We start from the raw sequence: 18604 nt of genomic DNA on the forward strand, positions 1-18604 counted from the left end.
GTTAAGCATCTGCCTTCGGCTCAGGGCATGATCCCGGAGTGCTGGGATAGAGCCCCACATCGGGCTCCTCCGCGGGGAGCCTACTTCTCCCTCTCCCACTCCCCCTGCTTGTGTTCCCTCTCTCACTGGCTGTCTCTCTCTCTGTCAAATAAATAAATAATAAAAAAAAAAATTATTGTATCTTTATTTACCCACAACTCCAAATTTAGTAAGCTGCTTATTTCTTAAAACTTGTAATTTTGAACAGGAATATGAAGATAGGATAGAGGGATTAACACAAACTTTTAGCCATCAACAATAATACTGGATTAAATTTACGAGTCCAGATTAAAATTAAAATAATACAACCAGTGACTGTTTTGCATTGAGATTAGCAACTCTTTGTACCACACTAGCTCTTGAAATATCAGTGTATGAAAGAAATATTATATATCAATGCATGAGAATATGTAATATATTATCTAGAATATGTAATGTATGTATATATATCCCAAATGTTTTGAATATTGTGATAAGGATATATATAGAATATGTAATATGAATTCCATAATATTTTGAATATTGCGATAAGGAAGAGGAAACATATTTCAAGCCTAAATTTCACAAGCAGATATAATTTAATGCTTGAATTTGAAGGAACTATATTTCACTGAGTAATATACTCCTTGATGATTTCAAATAAATGATGTGTATTGTGACTACAAAATAAAGCAAAGCTATCATAATAATTAAAAGAGTAAGGAAGTAGGTAAAGCTCTCATAAATGTTTTTACACTTATTAACTCAGAAAGAAAAATGAAGATAAAAATGATGCAATATTTTGATGTGATTCTCTTATTTTATTTTAGCTTTCATTCAAATGAAATATTTTCTATGCTAAAAAAACAAAGCTCTTTTCTAAGCAGTATAATTAAATTCATAAGATAGTTTCAATAATGATCCCTTAAAATACCAACATCCCACATTTCAGAGTTCCTATGTTTTAGAGATTGTAAATATAACTATGCAAATTGACTTAAGTGCCATCTCCATATTAAAAATAGTAGGTAAGGTATGATAGGTTACAATATTTACTGGATAACAAAATTATTGTATGAAATAACTGACTGTAAAAGTGGTTTAACAGTCACATTACATAAACAGAAGATAACATTAAATATTTTTCACATTATTTAAATCAGGTCAGAGTATAAATAAAATGAAACTATCTAGTAAGGTTCTGTTGGGACACTCCATGAATGGACCCCAACCTAATGCTACATGAGGAAAACAATCAGACGCTCATGAAGAATTATTTAAATGATCAACATTAAGAGAATTTCTCAAGAATACTCAAATTATCTAACTTCAGTGATCACGGACAGAACTTAAAAAAAATAACTTGGTTAATGCTTGAAATGCATGAATTATATCCTAGAGGAATATTACAAAAAAAGACCTCAAACTGAAGCAAGAGACCTGATGTCCATTTCAAATTCTGATGCTAAGTACTTTGGTGGTTTTGGTCCAAGTACTCACCTTTTTTGGGTCCCCAATTTTTTATTTCTCTGATAGTAAAATGAGAGGGCACGAAATAATATCTAAAACACAATATAGACAAATATTCCAAGAGACTGGGACAGAGCATGAATGATAACTTAACCACAGTTAGGTTGTACACACCATTTTTATGAGTTGTATATACTTATTTGGTATTGAACTAAAGCTTGTAATTTTATAATTCTATATTTCTTCTAGTTTGGGGGGTTTAATATGTTTCTGGTTAAAATATAGTTATTAAGTAGTTAATAAAAGAATAAGAATATTTTGAATAGTCATCCCTCACCACTGAAAAAAATAGAAAAAAAATACAATTGGTCTATATTCCTCTCAAAGTTGACATCTAAGAAAAAAACTTTAAATTCCAGAATGTTTTGATGAGAGGAAATAAGTTTATTTAAGTCACAATACAGTGGGGTTTTTTTGTCCTTTATATCATTAGTCTAAGCCTTATATACCTATTAGTCTATACCTTGTAATTTGTTGAAATTAAATGTATATGTTTCAAAATACCATATCTTTTGACACTCAAACCCTAATGAAGCAATTACTTTCCTCATTTCATTTTAGAGGAAAACTAATATTAGTTTTAAAATAAGGCATGTAAATGCCTTATCCAGTGTTGAGTTGAATCCTCCTTCTATAGTACTTCTAATTAGGAAGTGATAGTATCTGTGTAATTTGTGATTAAAACCAATCATTAAGTAAAAGCCATAATCCTGAGGCAGAGAATAGAGACCAAAGAAGCTGGAAATTGTTCTCTATTTTACCTGCAACACTATAAAATAATGAAAGAACAAAATTTTTTGAGAGTTTATACAAAGGAGAGGATTATTCACTTTGTATTAATAACCTAATTATTATAACAGACTCGTAGATATAGGCATTATTATTTTCTTCATTTTACAGATTCATAGAGGTCTACTGACTTTCCCAAGGTTACAGGGTAAGTCAGACACATATCAGAAGGAGCTTTTACTTTTTTTCTTTTTCTTTTTTAAACATTTTATTTATTTATTTGAAAGGGACAGAAAGAGAGAGAGAGCACATGCATGCAGGAGCAGACACAGGGGCTCCTGGAGGTGAAGACTCCCCACTGAGCATGGAGCCGGGGACAAGGGGCTCCATCCCAGGACCCCAGGATCATGACCTGAGCTGAAGGCAGATGCTTGACTGACTAAACCACCCAGGCACCCTGGAGTTTGACCTTTTCAGGAGAGCTAACTGATTACCGGTATTCTATATTTTGATTTGGGGAATCACAATTTATAACTTGAAAGACCACAGAAGTGCATTCCTCAGGAGCTAGAGCTATCTACTGAGTAGTCATTCATATAGAGCTGATACTTGGAGACATATTATTGGCAAATAATTCAGAAAGAAATAAATGATAGAAATGCAGTTATAGATATAGGTATAGATATGGATATAGATATACTGAGAGGGAGGGAGAGGGAGGGAGAGGAAGGGATAGGGAGAGGAAGGAGAGAGAAAAAGAGGAAGGAACTGGAAGATCAGGGGAAGGAAGAATGTTACTGGGAGAGGTTAGGAAGGGAGATATAGACAGGAAAGCAGTGGAGAGAGGAGAGAAAACTTAAAGGAAGGGGAGGTAAGGTGGGTGGAGAACAGCAGGTAAGAAGTGTGTAATATTCACATGCTGGGGGGGCGGGTGGCGTGGAGAGTTGCACAGTGGAAAAAACATAGACAGGGTAGATTTGGAACCAGAAAATCTCAGTATCATGGAAGCCAAGAGAGTTGAACTTTTCCTAAAAGGAGCTATTTAGACTTGTTAATTGTTGCATTTATTTCTGAATATGATGTTAGTCTTGGGTATTTCCTTCCAATTCTAATTCTCTTGCACATTTTCAGCATTGAAATTTTCCTAACATTCTGCCTTTTATTCCCCACTGCTACTATTCTGCTGCAGAACCTTCCCAGCACTGCTACAGATGAGAGGATAAACTTTCACTATACAAGGTTGCATCTGAGGACCCTCAAAATCTGGCTCCACACTATTTTCTAACCTTAGATCCTTCTATTCTTCATCACTAGGATTGATTAAATAGGGCTCTTGCATATTCTTGCAGATTTCTTAATTCTTGCATATTTCTAAAAGGACATTCTTGCATATTTCTAAAAGCCAACCAAGCTTTGAAAATTTCAAAAATTGTTCTTATTTTTTAAAGAATATTCTTAGTTTCAAGAACATTTTATTTTAAAATTTATGCTTCTTTTAATGAGGAATGTTATCTCAGGAATTTAGTGTTTCATGTTTTAGATAAATTGGCAGTTTCCATTTATCCAGATAAGGAAAGATAAAAATATATCTCTTAAAATTTTAGATTTACAGCAAAATAGCTCAAAGATTTATGGTATGCTCAATGAATGATGAACATGAAATGAATGTGCTTTTTTTTTTCCTCTGATTCTTGATATTTCAATATGACTGGGAAACAAAACTCTACAGTTCCATTTCTTGTGCTTTAAATTCTTATGCACATGATCTTATCTGATCATAGATTGTTGACAAAATAACAGAAATCTACAAGCTCTTCATACTTTGCTTACAAAAATGCTCTTCGAACAGCTGCAGAATACCAATAATTATCTTAGTCCAGTGCAGCAAAGTCAGGCAGCTACCATTTAACTTCTCTGCTAAAAAATAGCCCACATAATGAAATGTAAACTAGAGATGCTCTCTCTCGGACCCAAGAGCAGCTCATTCTTTTTCTGTGGATAGAAAGGAATAGAAAAATGCGAACAGCTGAGGGCTTGCAACAGCTGTAGAACAACTCTGGTTGATACTAACTAAGCCTCCCCCCAACCACAAATTTTCATTTAAATATAGCTGCATGAATTGACAACTAAGTATATGGACAAAAGATTTCAAATAATCTATATTAAGCCGAAGTGTAATCTATATATCACCGGGTGTTATAATGAAAATGTTTCTGTAAAATTCCTTAAATAAATAATGTGATAAATAATACTTAATTTTAAAAAAATGCTCCTTTGGTATAAACATATTGATGTCAAGTAAAATATTGTGGACTGAAGTTCTGCTCTCCAGAATACTTCTTTTCCACACTAAAAATAAACTGATAAAATATCAGTACAAATTATATTTTTCCTGAGGAAACACAAGCAATTGCAGGGAATTAGGTGTTCATTGGCTTCAGAACACACACGAAATTCTCTTAGGGAAACTATACATTGATGTAAAGTCCAGGAAATAATGCAAACAAGGGGTACAGGGAATGAAAATATAATTCCTCCTTTTTAGTGGTTGATGATAAAAGTTGCATAGCATCATTTAACAAACCCTTGAGTTTTTTACACCTGTGCAACACATTACCCTGAGCTTGGGCATAAACAGGAAAAGCACAGATTTTATCCCTAGAGGATTTAAAATCTTGTTAAAGCCAGCTTCTTTATTTAAGAATATATGCATCTATATTTAAGAATAAAAGCTATGGCATTTGAGAATCACCTAGCATATAACAGAAATCATACATTAAAATTATATATACAAATAATGGACTAGTCAGAACAGATTTCTTAAAGGGGGCCAATCTTGAACCTAATTAGGAACATGGGTTTGTGAAGAGTAAAAGAAATAGTCACTCACATAGCAATAACAACTTGAGAAAGGTAGATAGGAACAAGGGAGATCTTTAAGGTTGTTTTGAGTTGAGTTGACCTTATTTATTATTCTTGATCTCTTTCTCATTAGGTTCCAGTCACATTTGCTTCTTGCCTCTTGGTGCTCCTGGGAAGCAGGAGCTCTGGCAAGGGTCTTGAAGTAGTCAGGCTCCTGGGGAGTTCTCTTAGCCACTGCTGGTACCTCTAACAAGGTGAATAAAACAAATCTGGTTCTAGGAGTTCAGAAGAACCTGGAGCCTCTAAATCTGCTTGCAGTTGCTCACAGCAACCCTAAGATTATCCACATTTAGAATCAGGAACCCAAAACAGAGAGAGGTTAAGTAACTTCCCGTAGGAGTAGGCTTCAAACCTTTTCAGTCAACTTCCAAAGCCCAGACTCAGCCCTGCTCTGCTGTACTTCCTAGACACATGTCATAGGAGGTTTCTTTTATTGTCACATCTCAGATAATTACAGACATCTGGGATGTTAGATGTTATCTTGGGAAAAGACGGGGAATGAGTGCTGAGATTGTCTCCAATACACTTCACTGCTACCTTTTACTATCTATAACAAGATAGTTGTTAGTGACCATTGGACTTCAGAATAAAATACTACCTGAATTTAGGTTCAAGGCAATATTAAAAGCTTTACTTAAGACTGTCAGGTCACTTTGGGTGCCTAGGTTGTTCAGGTGGTTAAGCGTCTGACTCTTGATTTTGGCTCAGGTCATGATCTCAGGGTTGTGAGATCCGGCCCCATGTCAGGCTCTGCTCTAGGCATGGAACCTGCTTAAGATTCTCTCTCCCTCTCCTGCTGCCCCTCCCCCACCTCTCTTAAAAGCTACAACAATAAAACTGTCAGATCACAAAGGTGTTATTTGTCAACTTATGACAACAGTGTTCCAGTCCAAAGAGGATCTAATTTACTTCTAATGAGAAGCTGAAGCCACATTTGAAAAGATGGTATTGCTTTTTTAACTCTTTCATAAATCATTTTATTAGTAAGGGCAAGGATGATACACAAATCAGCAACTAAATTGATGATACACAAAACTGCAACTAAATTGCAGTTTAGAGACTAAATGTAGAAATGTGTCGCAGTTGTAAGAATAAAGATAATCTTCATTACTGATAAAAAATGTCACAGTATCTATATTCTACATTGAAAAAAATAAGAGAAGTGGAAATAAGTGACTTTGATTTAAATATAATGCATAATAGCAACTCAGACTGACATTGCCCACCCATAATACTTTCATACTTTTCTAATATTGTTGATACTTTCTTGTGCGCATTGTTTTTGAACAAGGATCACGTTTTGTCTCAAATTTAGGTAGCATTAACAATGAAATTTATTGATCACACTTAATTTTATGTCTATATTCATAAAAGGTGCAAATGACTTAATCAAGTTTATCTCTACCCATTCTATCTTGATCTTTATATGGTAACATGCTTTCACACTGGATAAATATGCATACTTAATAACAACTTGTAGGCCTGTCATTGTAAATTTATAGTATGCACTTTGTAACATAGCTCAGCATTAAGTGAATAAAGCATGTTTCACTTCTGATAAACAAAGGATGTTTTCCTTAAAATTGGCAATGGAGTGTTTTGATTATTGATAAATAGTAGACTGATGAACTTATACCTGGGCAAAATTATTATAACACTCCAATACTCACTTCTTCCAATGCTAGGTTTACTTGTCTTAACTCAATAATATTTGTAAATGAAAATAAATATAATATTTAATTTATATAAATTATTAAGTATTAAATAATAAAAAACTTATTTAAATAATTTTATGAAAAACTTTGCACCCATCTTCTATAAATGTTTCGTTCTATTTTTCAATGTGTACACTAAGGATTCAATAATTAACAGGTAAGGAAAATCCTATCATAATAAGAATACGATGAATTTATATAGTATTGTTTTGTTTTGTTTGTATAACATGCTCATAGTACTTTCAGTATATTATCTCATTTATCCTCACAGATTTTTATTAAAAAATTGCTGCGCTGACATCTCATTTATCCTTACATTTTTATTGAAAAGGTTTGAATCTTCTTTCAAAAGTAGTAAAATTTTTTTTTTTGCTAAACTAGTTTTAAAACAGTAAGTTTTGTTAACTTTGAAAATAAATTTTCTCTACATGTTGGATAGACTGATTAGTTTTAATCAACATTTTACATAAAAACATACACCAAGTCAGAAATTGTTAGCAATAAAAAAAAATAACTCTAAGTGCTTTCATGCTATCTATGCCTTTGTTTTGTAAAATTTTCTTTTCTTCCACTCAAAGTTTCATTCTTTCCCTACATACTTATCAATGTAACTTAAAGCACAATATGCTTCTCTCCTCTTTCAGCTTCAGCCTAACATACATTTCTCATGCTTTCGATGTATTTCCTCCAGAATATTCCAACATGTGTTTTCTATTTATTATAGCGTCTTCCTCGGACTTCTATTAAAAGTAACATTCATCTCTGTCCCTCTTTCTCTCCCCCCACAACTTTCTATGTTCTTATCCTTTTCTTTGGTAGTAATTCTGAACTTTCCCATAAATTTCAGATGCAAAAAGGAGGAATCTTAAGATTAATTCTTTCTCTGCCAGTTTTTGTTTAAATAATACATTATAAAAGCATGACATTCCCCCCCCACACAAATTGCACGTCTGCTCATATCCAGGTTTTTGTATTTATTCACTTTTCCCCTAGCTTTAGGACTAATTATTTACAGTAGTTGAAATTATTTACTATGAAACTTAAATGCAGCTAGATAAATTAAGGTGTCTTGAGCTAGTACATTCTCTATGCAGAGAAATCTTACAAAAACTTAGACTTTCATTTTTTTTAAAAATGTAGATTTTCATTCTTGTAAATATCATTATTACACTATTTTTGATATCAGCCTCATTTTAGGCTACTGGAGACCTACTGAAAAGCTCAACTATTCCCAATCACAATGCCTTGTATTGTTGTTATATCACCGTCCTAGGCTCTGCAGCTTAATTTTTAATCTTAGGTTCTCAAATCTTATTTCCTAAAGTACAGTATAAGTTTACTGAAAGTGGGAATGGTGTGTTTTGTTTTCTTTTGTTTTGTTTTGCTTGGCAGTGGTGCAATTCACAGGCGCATTTATTTACTCCACAAGGGAAACCACATCTGCGAGTGTACAGAGTGATGCTTCATGTTCCCATATAATGGAGCTTCCTGAGACTTACAGCCAGACTGACATTTCATCTGATGTGTACTCCAAGTAAAGCTGGTTAATGATGACCATGATCAGGTGCAGGACTTGAAGCTTTCAAAGCTTTACTTCTTCTATCAGCACTCCTGCTCTTATAAATGGCGAAGCCCATCAACTGCATTCTTACCCAAATCTCCCAGTAAACTTGGGTACAGCAGAGCATCAGAGGTACCCAGACATTTATAAAAAGGCTTTGAAACATCTCAGAGCAGGACCCCCAGCTCAGGCTGCCCCAATTCACATGGCCAATGATTTGGAAATGTCACCAAGTGTGTGAAAGTGGGAATGCTTTTTATCTGCCTTAATAATGCAAAAAGGCTTGGTACACATGATGCACTCAGGCTAAAACACATTCTGTCCCTCTTTGTTTACCTGTCTAGCTCTTGCTCTTCCTTTAAATCTCAAGTTAGTTATCATTTCTTCTACAAAACTTACCAACACTCTCAATGGACTCTATGTTTTCTGGACCACGCTTCAATGCAATCTCAATAAAAATCCCAGCATGTTATTTTGCAGTTATCAACAAACTGTTTCTAAAGTTTATATAGAGAAACAAAAGACTTTGAACAACCAACTCAGTAATGAAGGAAAAAACAAGTCAGAAGACAAATATTAAACTTTATGACTTACTAAAAAGCTGTAATAATCAAGCCAGTGTGGTATTGGTGAAGGAATAGACATACAGAGCAATGGAACAGAATGGAGAGCCCAGAGATCAAGTCACATAAATGTAGTCAACTAATCTACAGATCTTTGACCATGGAGCAAAGGCAATAGAATGGAGAAAAGATAGTCTTTTTCACAAATGATGCTGAAACAACTGGACATCCACATGAAAACAAAGGTCTGGATCTAGACCTTATATCCTTCACAAAAACTGTCTAAAAATGGATCACAGATCTAAATGTAAAACATAAAACTATAAACTTCTAGAAGATGACATAGGAGAAAATCTAGATGACAACTGTTATAGCAAAGAGTTTTTAGATGCACCAAAGGCATGATCTATAAAAGAAATAACTGAGAAGCTGAACTTCATTAAAATGGAAAATTTTGTTTTGCAAAAGACAATGTCAAAAAATATCAGAAGGCACGCCACAGAGTGTGAGAAAATATTTTTAAAAGACATTTGACAAAGTACTTTTATCAAAATATACAAAAACACTTAGAACTCAAGAATAAAAAAACAAGAAACCCAGTTTAAAATGGGCATAATCCTGATACCTCACCAAAGAATACACACACACACACCAGAGATGGCAAGTAAGCATATGAAAAGATGCTCCACATCATATGTCATAGGGGAATTACAAATTTAAACAAGATAAACACTGCATACCCATCAGAATGGCTAAAATACAGGAATACTGACAATGCCAAATGCTAGCAATTATGTGGAGTAATAGGAACTCTCATTCATTGCTGATTAGAATGAAAAATGGTACAGCTATTTTCAAAGACAGCTTGGCAGTTTCTTATAAAAATAAACATAGTCTTGCCATATCATCCAGCAATGTGCTCTCTGGCATTCACCCAAAAATGCTGAGAACTTATGGTCATATGAAAATCTGACTGAAAAAAAACATGAATGTTTACAGCAGCTTTATTTATAACTGCCAAAATCTGGAAGCAACCAAGATGCCCTTCAGTATGTGAGTAGATAAATTAGCTGTGGTATATCCAGAGAAATGAATATTATTCAGCACTGAAAAGAAATATCAAGTCATGAAAAGACAATGAAGAAACTCAAATGCACATTACTAAGTGAAAAAAGCCAATCTGAAAAGGCTACGTATTGTATGATTTCAAATACAGGAATTTTTGAAAAGGCAAACTCTAGAGACAGTAAAAAAAAAAATAACAATAGTGCACAAGGGTTAAAAAAGGAGGAGGGATGAATAAACAGAGTACAGAAGATTTTTAGGGCAGTAAAATTACTCTGTATAAAACTTCAATGATAGATACATGCCATTATACATTTATCCAAAACTCAGAGAATGTACAACACCAAGGGTAAACCCTAATGCAAACTTTGGATTTGGGTTGTTAACAGTGTATCGGTGTAGATGGTAACAAATAAACCACTCTGTTGTGAGATGTTGATAGCAGAGAAGTGGGGTGGGGGTTTGAAAACTGTATTTTTTGCTTAATTTTGCAGTGACCCTAAAACTGCTCTAAAAATAACATTTCTTAATTTAAGAAGAATGAAGAAGAAATAAAGGTCTTTCCAGAAAAAATTAATGATAGAAGCAATTACCGTCAGACCTCACACTACAAGAAATGTTAAAACTCTGGCCAAGAAATATGGCCCAAGCAGAAACATGAATCTATACAAAATAATAAAGAGATCCAGAAATAAAATAAAGGAAGACAAAATAAAATTCATTTTTAATTGTATATATTGCTGTAAAAGATAATTATCTGCTTAAATATTTCAATATAATATATTGTGTTTCAATGCCATTTGTAAAACTGAGATGTATGAGAATAAGGATTACGAAGAGTATTTAGGCCTATCATGTGTAAAATCCTTAAACAACATGTGAAAGTAGTATAATATTCCTTAAAAGTAGACTTTGATTAACTAATGGTGAATTATGTAAAATCTAGGGAAACCATTTTAAAAAGTAAAAAGATATAAATAATAAGTCAGTAGAGGAAATAAAATGGAGGTATTTAAAAAATTTCAATTAATCTAAGAAAGGCAGAAAGAAATAGGGAAAAACCAAGGAACTAAAAGAGCAAAACAATTCTGAAAAGAACAAAATCAATGAATCCAAACCACCTAATCTCAGTATTTATTATAAAACTACAGTAATCAAGACAACGGACTGTTAACGAATACTGGATATAGACCAATAGAACAACATAGTTCTGAAAAAAAGCATAGTCCTATTATATATATATTATATATTTACCGAATAAATATGTTTTTCTATGTTTATGTTGTCTTAAGTTTAAGCCAATTATTATGGATAATTTTTGGGCTGAGTCTACATACATAACTAAAGATTATGGAAAGATACATCTGTGTAAAGGCTGAGTGTATTACATTAAAGATTAGCTTCCTAAAAGGATCAGAATGCCATAACAACTTTTAGAAAATGTTTTCTTTACTAAATTGGCACCTATTGGGGGGAGTTCCATACTTAATATTTATCAGACAAGTTTAAATATATTTGGATTAGTATTTACAATAAAACAATCATTTTATAGAATAATGTCAGTATCTTTAGTAAATGGCACATTTCTGATATGTTCCTCTCTTATGCTAAAAAAAGATATTGGCTCATAAATCATGTACTTTGTCATTTCTCCTCTTTCTGTGTATTATGAGTACATGTATATTCATACATACAACTTTTTGTATTTATCTATTTGTACTCATAATTTAATTAATGAACACATCAGTTTCTGGAATATTTGGGGTGTTTTTGTTTTGTTTTGTTTTAAGACTTATTTATTTATTTGAGAGAGAGTGAGAGAGCATGCAGGCAAGTGGGGGAAGGGGCAGAGGGAGAGAATATTTAAGCAGAGTCCCTGCTGAGCACAGGGCCAGAACACAAGGCTTGGTCCCAGGTCACAGGAGGTCATGACCAGATCCAAACTAAGAGTTGGAAGATTAACCCACTGAGCCACCCAGGCAGTGGCTGGAACATTTGTAAATGCTCTTTTACACTTTGTGTAATCTAACAGATTATTTTTGTCTGTATTTATTTCAATTAAAACACAAACACAAATGAACACATACTTTTCAATACATAGTTTCAACTCATATCTTTGCCTGCCACATTTTCTCTATCTTGGAAGCTTCTAAAATATCTAAACTGTTTTTGTTTGTTTGTTTTTTTAATTTGACTTAGTATGTATAGTTCAAGGTCTTTTCACTTTCTTTTGCTTTGCTTCTCCTTATAAGTTGGCATTAGTTTTAAGACATGAACAAATTGTCTTTTCAAGTTTTTGGTTGAACATTATTTACAATATCAATTATGTTGATTATTATATATGTATGGCATCATTCAAATATTACTTACTTTTTCTTAGTGGCAGATAGAAAATGACCTCAATTGTCAACCAGTAATCTGTTTTGGTCCCTTGACCCTGCCCCAGGGAATTGATGCTTATAAAACTTTCCATCATTTTTTTGTAGCTATCCAGAGTTCTTTACTTTCATGAAGGCAATGAACCTTTACACCAAAATATATAATCAAATATCTGGGTTTTAATATTATGTATATTAATTGTGACTGATTTCTTTTTCTAAGGCTTTTGTATCTAATGTTTTCACATTTATTAATCTTAAAATACCATTTGTTGGCCCCAATCAATGTCCATCTAATTGAGTTTCATTTATATTTTCTTTTCCTCCTTTCTATCCATTTTTTCTTTTTTTACTTTTTTCTTGTATTATTCATCTATAAATTTCCTGCTTTTTCAGACTTTGTTTCTCCTTTCCCTTTGGACTTCTTTTCAGATGCTAATCCTTCTAGTCTTGTCTCCCTTCTCTTTCAGCCCTTAACCCTGGCTTTGCCATTTGCCAATCACCACAGAAACAGTACTTGCTGTGAACCTGGTTTACTCTTTATTTTTTATTTCACAGATGGAAGAATGATCTTGCTGTTTTCTTTTTCTTTCTTTCTTTCTTTCTTTCTTTCTTTCTTTCTTTCTTTCTTTCTTTCTTTCTTTCTTTTTTTTTTTTTTCCTCACATTTCCACCTACTCTTTAGTTTTCTCATTTCTCTTTTTTGGACCAATTTGAAATTCTCTTCTTTTGTTCTATTTCTTCCCTCCCCCCCCCCCCCCCCCCCGCCAACATTTTTTTAATTCATATTAAATTGCTCCTATCTTCTGTGTCCAAAAGCCCACAGTTCATCTTCCTCATGGAAGATTCTTCACGTTTCCTTTATATTTTCCTCATTCATCTCCTTTCTCTTGCCTCCTTGTTCTACCATGCTCAGGCTAGGCAGTTAGGTAGAGAAAAAGAACTGGCCAGTTTTACAGACCTCCTTTAGGTATTCTACAGAAAATAAACAAACAAAAAATTACAATTGGCGTTTGACTAAAGGCATGACTTGGGGGACAGGAATGTGAAAAATACACCAAATAGGGTAACTGTAAATTGAAGGAATAGAGGAGAGAAAAAAGAATGGACAGGTTTGATTACCTGGAGTGAAGGTCATAGCAGAAGTGTAATGAAAAAGATTATTCATCTGAAATAATTACAATTCATGATGTGGTATGTTAATCTGACACAAGTAGTAGTTGTGGATGACTAATAATAACACATGCCTATATGAAATATGTTCTGCTTTTCTGCACTTACAGTGAATGTCATGGAGCCTAATCTCAAAAAGAATAGGAAATATAAGCAAAGCACATGGAAATTTTCATCTGGATGACTCTTATTAATACTGCTGACTTATTTACATTAGCCACACCCTTATTAGTTTCTGCATACAGTGTCAGCACTTATTTTCATGGTTGGATGTCTTATATATGAAATCAGACAAAATCTGACCACTCTCTTAAAATTAAAATTGTATAATAAAATCCCCAAAACACTATTTTACCAATGTCATTCTTAATAACTTTTGGATTCCATTCATTGGGGTATTTGAGAAAGTAATTCATCTTATCATAATGGTTTCCATTCTGCATTTTAAACTGTTACACCATGACAAGCTTTTATGTAAAATGCATCATTGTCCTTCATATTTAAAGATGTTATTGCAAAAGTTAATGCTGTTTTTGTATGTGAGTAAGACTGATAAAACTAAGAGCTTTATGTTTTCAAAAAATGTAAGAAAAGTATAAAAAATCGAGTAACATATATCTTTTTTCCTTCCCCATATGATATAAGCACATTTAATTAATGTAGCTAAAATAATATCCTTAATACACTTGCCTTCAACTGCTATTTTTTTATCATCGGATAGTTTTATTACATGCATTTCTTAAATTGTATGGAAATTGTTTTGATTATGGACATTATTCACATCAAAGGGATTATCATACATCTAGTAATGGGGTGGAAATAGTGAGATAAACTAATAAGGATGGCACTTCTTATTTTAAAAAAATAGGTAAGGCAGGATATTAAATAAATTCTGCCTTGAAACACCACCAATTTCTGTCACAGCTCTCATCTTTTGAGACATATTACTCCCAAATCCAACTTTCCTAGTCATTTTGCTTTCAGCCTTGTTGTCTTTGTAAAGGTCAAGGTAACCTAAAGGGTTTGCTCAACAAATACTGCAACCACAGTCTTCAGCTGTACCTTCATGTTTTCCTTATGTTTTATAAGAGAGATGGATGGTAAGCAGAAGCTTGATTACTGCCTCAGTTTCCACCAACGGGACTTTTATACTTCCACATCCCAGAAGAAGAGCCACTGATATTGCAAAGCCAGAACTGAACAGGTGGAAAGAATAATGCATCTTGTCTGAACTGTTTTAGGTTTCAATCCAATACACTGGGTATTTTACCTTAGTAAACAATTTGCTTTCTTGCTACACCTTTATCTTGTGTTTCTTGAATTTAATTGGTAATCTACAACAGTTAACAGCAACTGTTAAGATTTCTTAGCCTTCATTTTATAATATGTCTATTCCCACAAAGCAAAAACTGTCTCCTCAGTTCATTGCCATTTTATATATTCCATAATAAACTACATTAATATATATGGGGCTTCTTATATGTATAACACAATAGTATTATATATTGTATATTACATACAATACAGTTTATATAGTTTATGCTAAATATAATCATATATTAAATATAATACATACAAATATATAATAATAAGTTTATACTATTTGGATATATAGTATATACATGTATATACATATATGGAGAGAGATTTACCAATTATAAGCATGATAATTATTACAAGTAAAATGAATATTTCTCTTCCTCCAGGATATATGCTTAATTGAAGGACTGAGGAACTTGGGAGTCAAAATATATTGCTCTGTCTTCCAGCTCAAATCCTGTTTAGTTCTCTGACCTTGGGCATATGATTGAACTGCACTATATCTAGTTATCAACTTGTGTCAAATAAGCTTTCCTATAAAAATATCATAAAGATGAAATGAGTATCTGATAAATATACTTTAAAGGCTATTTAACCATTATACAAATGTAAGGCATTTTACTTTCTATTTACATATCTTGTATTTTAGCCTGCTTTCCATTCTTCACGTATGTCCTAGACTCTCCCATCTCAGGTCTTTAATTGGAGACTGCACCATTCAGTGCATAGCCCAGTATTTGAGTCCATGACTGAAATTCAAAAATGACAAAAACAAACAAACAAAATTCCTAAAACCTCCCAGACACCTTCTTAGGCCGTGGGATCATGGGTAGTAGTCCACACCCTGAGGGTATGGGCTTTGGGCAGGTCTTCTAGTAGGCTTCTTCTCATCTTTGGTGGTCTTAGGTTGGGCTTTACTCTGTGTACCTTTCAAACCAAAGATTTCGAAGTGAGTTTAAATTTGTCTCATTAATGAATGACTTCATGGTTTTAATGTGCTATGTTGCTCCACTCTTTACTTTCTTCTACATTTGGGACTAATAATCCCTTACTAGATCTTTAATAAAGTACTTTAAAAATAATTTAGCCAGTATTTTTAGTTGCTTTTAGCAGGAGAATTGGTCCAAGTAATCTTGCCCACCACAGTCCAGGAAACTGAAGTAGGTCTGAATATATTTTAAAAGGTATTTTACTGTGATTCCAAATCCTAAGCATTTATATTTGGTTATTCTGCTAGATTTTCAAAATGCTATATTGTCTCATTTAAAATATTTTGCTCAGATAAACTCCCAGCTCTTTCTTTTATTCATGACGTTTTTCTTCTGCTCTCTCTTATCCTTTTAAACTTTCTTCCTTTCTTAAATATGTATTAAATGCCTATATGTTCTCACTTTTTTTTTAAGATTTATTCATTTGAGAGAGAAAGAGAGAGTGAATGTGTGCAGGAGGAGCAGAGAGAGAGGGAGGGAGAGAGAGAACCTCAAGCAGACTCCCAATGAGCAAGGAGCCCAACATGGGGCTCAGTCCCGCAACCCTGAGATTATGACCTGAGCTGAAACCAAGAGTTGGGTGCTTAACCTACTCCGCCACCCAGGCACCCTTAATTCTCACTTCTTAATTAGGGTTGTACAATTAGTACAATTTCCACTCTGACCCATGTTTGATATTTGAAAGTTATTTTATTTCTTTTCCTCCAGTTAGCAGTATATCCACCCCCCCAAGTCATTTCTGAGTCTATTTCACAAAATGATGTTTTTCACTTCTCTATTTGACTTCACTAGCACTTTCCTAAATCACATTAGCAATAATCCAGGCCTAGAAGTTGTTACTAACCTTTTGGTTTTTCCTATTCAAATGTACCCTATAGACTGCTCTTAGTTTTGGTTTTGTTATAATAGAAAGTAGATCTGATCATCTGACCCAAATACAGACCAAGGTGTGCTGAACGAAGTATAAAAAAAAGAAGTATCTTGCTCAATAATCAAACCGTTCTATCTAATACTGAATCCACTTTCACATTTTTTGACTTACCAGCCACAGTCTGGCTTTGAATCTCAGATCTAAAACTCAGTAGATGTATAAACTTGTAACTTTACTTAACCTCACAACTTGTCCTCTGTAAATGACAAGAATAATATAACCTATATTTTACAACTCTGTAAGAATTAATTTAATATATGTGAAGTGTTATAGTGTCTGTCGCAGAGCAAGTATTAAATAATCTACCACTAATAATAAATATTGCTAATATTATTATTCTACCTATTATATGCTGTGGTGAAATAAAGCATTTATTCTCTCAGAACATCTTCTGAAAAGTTCTCTTCTTGTGTATTTGTCCATGGATATTGTTACAGAGAACATCTTCATGCACTTGTTTGCTTAACCATGATCTGACCATTATCAATGAGAACCTCTTTCCAGGAAAATTCTCAGTTCCTTGGGTCAGAAATAATCTCTGTTTCTACTTTTCCCATTGAAAGCCACACATTTAATATGACAGTCTTTTATCTGCTTTTTTTTTTTTTTAAGTGGCCATATTTTGTTTGTCTACCTCAGTAGAATGTAAATTTCTATATTTGGAGAATATGTCAGCAGTTTGATAGTTTTAATTCCCAGTGTTTATTACAATGCTTAGAATAAAGTAAATGTTCAAAAAAATACTTACTGATTTAAATTTCAATAATATAAATAAGATGTAGCAATTATCAACCTCAAATTAGTTTCAAACTTTCTTTATATTTTATTACATAGTATGAAATGATACTACATGTATTTGCAACTTTAACAATATTCCAAGAAATGAGATCTTTCCTATTATTAGTTATATAATTTCAATATACCCCATTTTCCATCTTTGCATGTCAGGTGACAATTTCTTTCAGTCATAACTCTTCCTTTAAAATTCCTTTATCTCTTATAGTGAATTATTCATAAATGTGAAAATCGAATCAATAAAATTTAGTGCTAAAGTATGGTAAAAGGCAGTATTTCTCGATGTTCAAACTAGTGATGAAATGATTAATTTATTTCATAACCACCTAAAGTGTACCCAAAAGTAGGTTTATTTCCCCAAACTTATAGAAAAAAATAATATTTTGGCAGAAGGTGGTAGTCTTACCAAAAATCTGTGCACATTTCCTTGTTCTCATATGTTTAGATGGGGTCATATAATTATTCTTGTCAGTGAGCATTAGCCAACTTATTTGTTACTTTTGAACCAAGGCAAACATATAGTTTAATTGTTTATAAACATGTGTTTTCCAAATTCTCTCATCTGAACAGTTGAGAGATGATGGAATTAGAACATGAGAGCAGGGGCACCTGAGTGGCTGAGTTGGTTAATCATCTGCCTTCAGCTCAGGTCATGATCCCAGGGTCCTGGGATAGAGCCCCAGGTAGGACTCCCTGCTCGGTGGGAAGCCTGCTTCTCCCTCTTCCTCTGCCCCTCTCTCCACTCATGCTCTCTCTCTGTCTCTCTAAAATAAATTTTAAAAATCTTAAAAAAAAAAAAGAACATGAAAGCAGCCTAAATTTTAAAGAATATCATGCCATAAAGGAGAGTCACTCAACTCTCATTCACCTTTCTCCCTACTTATCTATATATCATTACTTTTTTCCCCCAAATCTT

At 33.2% G+C, this 18604-nt stretch overlaps 1 pseudogene; it reads right to left on the minus strand.

Moving 5' to 3' along the window:
- Positions 1-8458: 8458 nt before the first annotated feature.
- Positions 8459-8641, minus strand: LOC123784573 (ATP synthase F(0) complex subunit j, mitochondrial pseudogene; annotated as a pseudogene).
- Between the last annotated feature and the right edge of the window lie 9963 nt (positions 8642-18604).

Source organism: Ursus americanus, chromosome 27, assembly GCF_024610735.1.
Source record: "Ursus americanus isolate L20-20 chromosome 27, mUrsAme1.1.p, whole genome shotgun sequence".
In the NCBI taxonomy this organism is placed as follows: Eukaryota; Metazoa; Chordata; class Mammalia; order Carnivora; family Ursidae; genus Ursus; species Ursus americanus.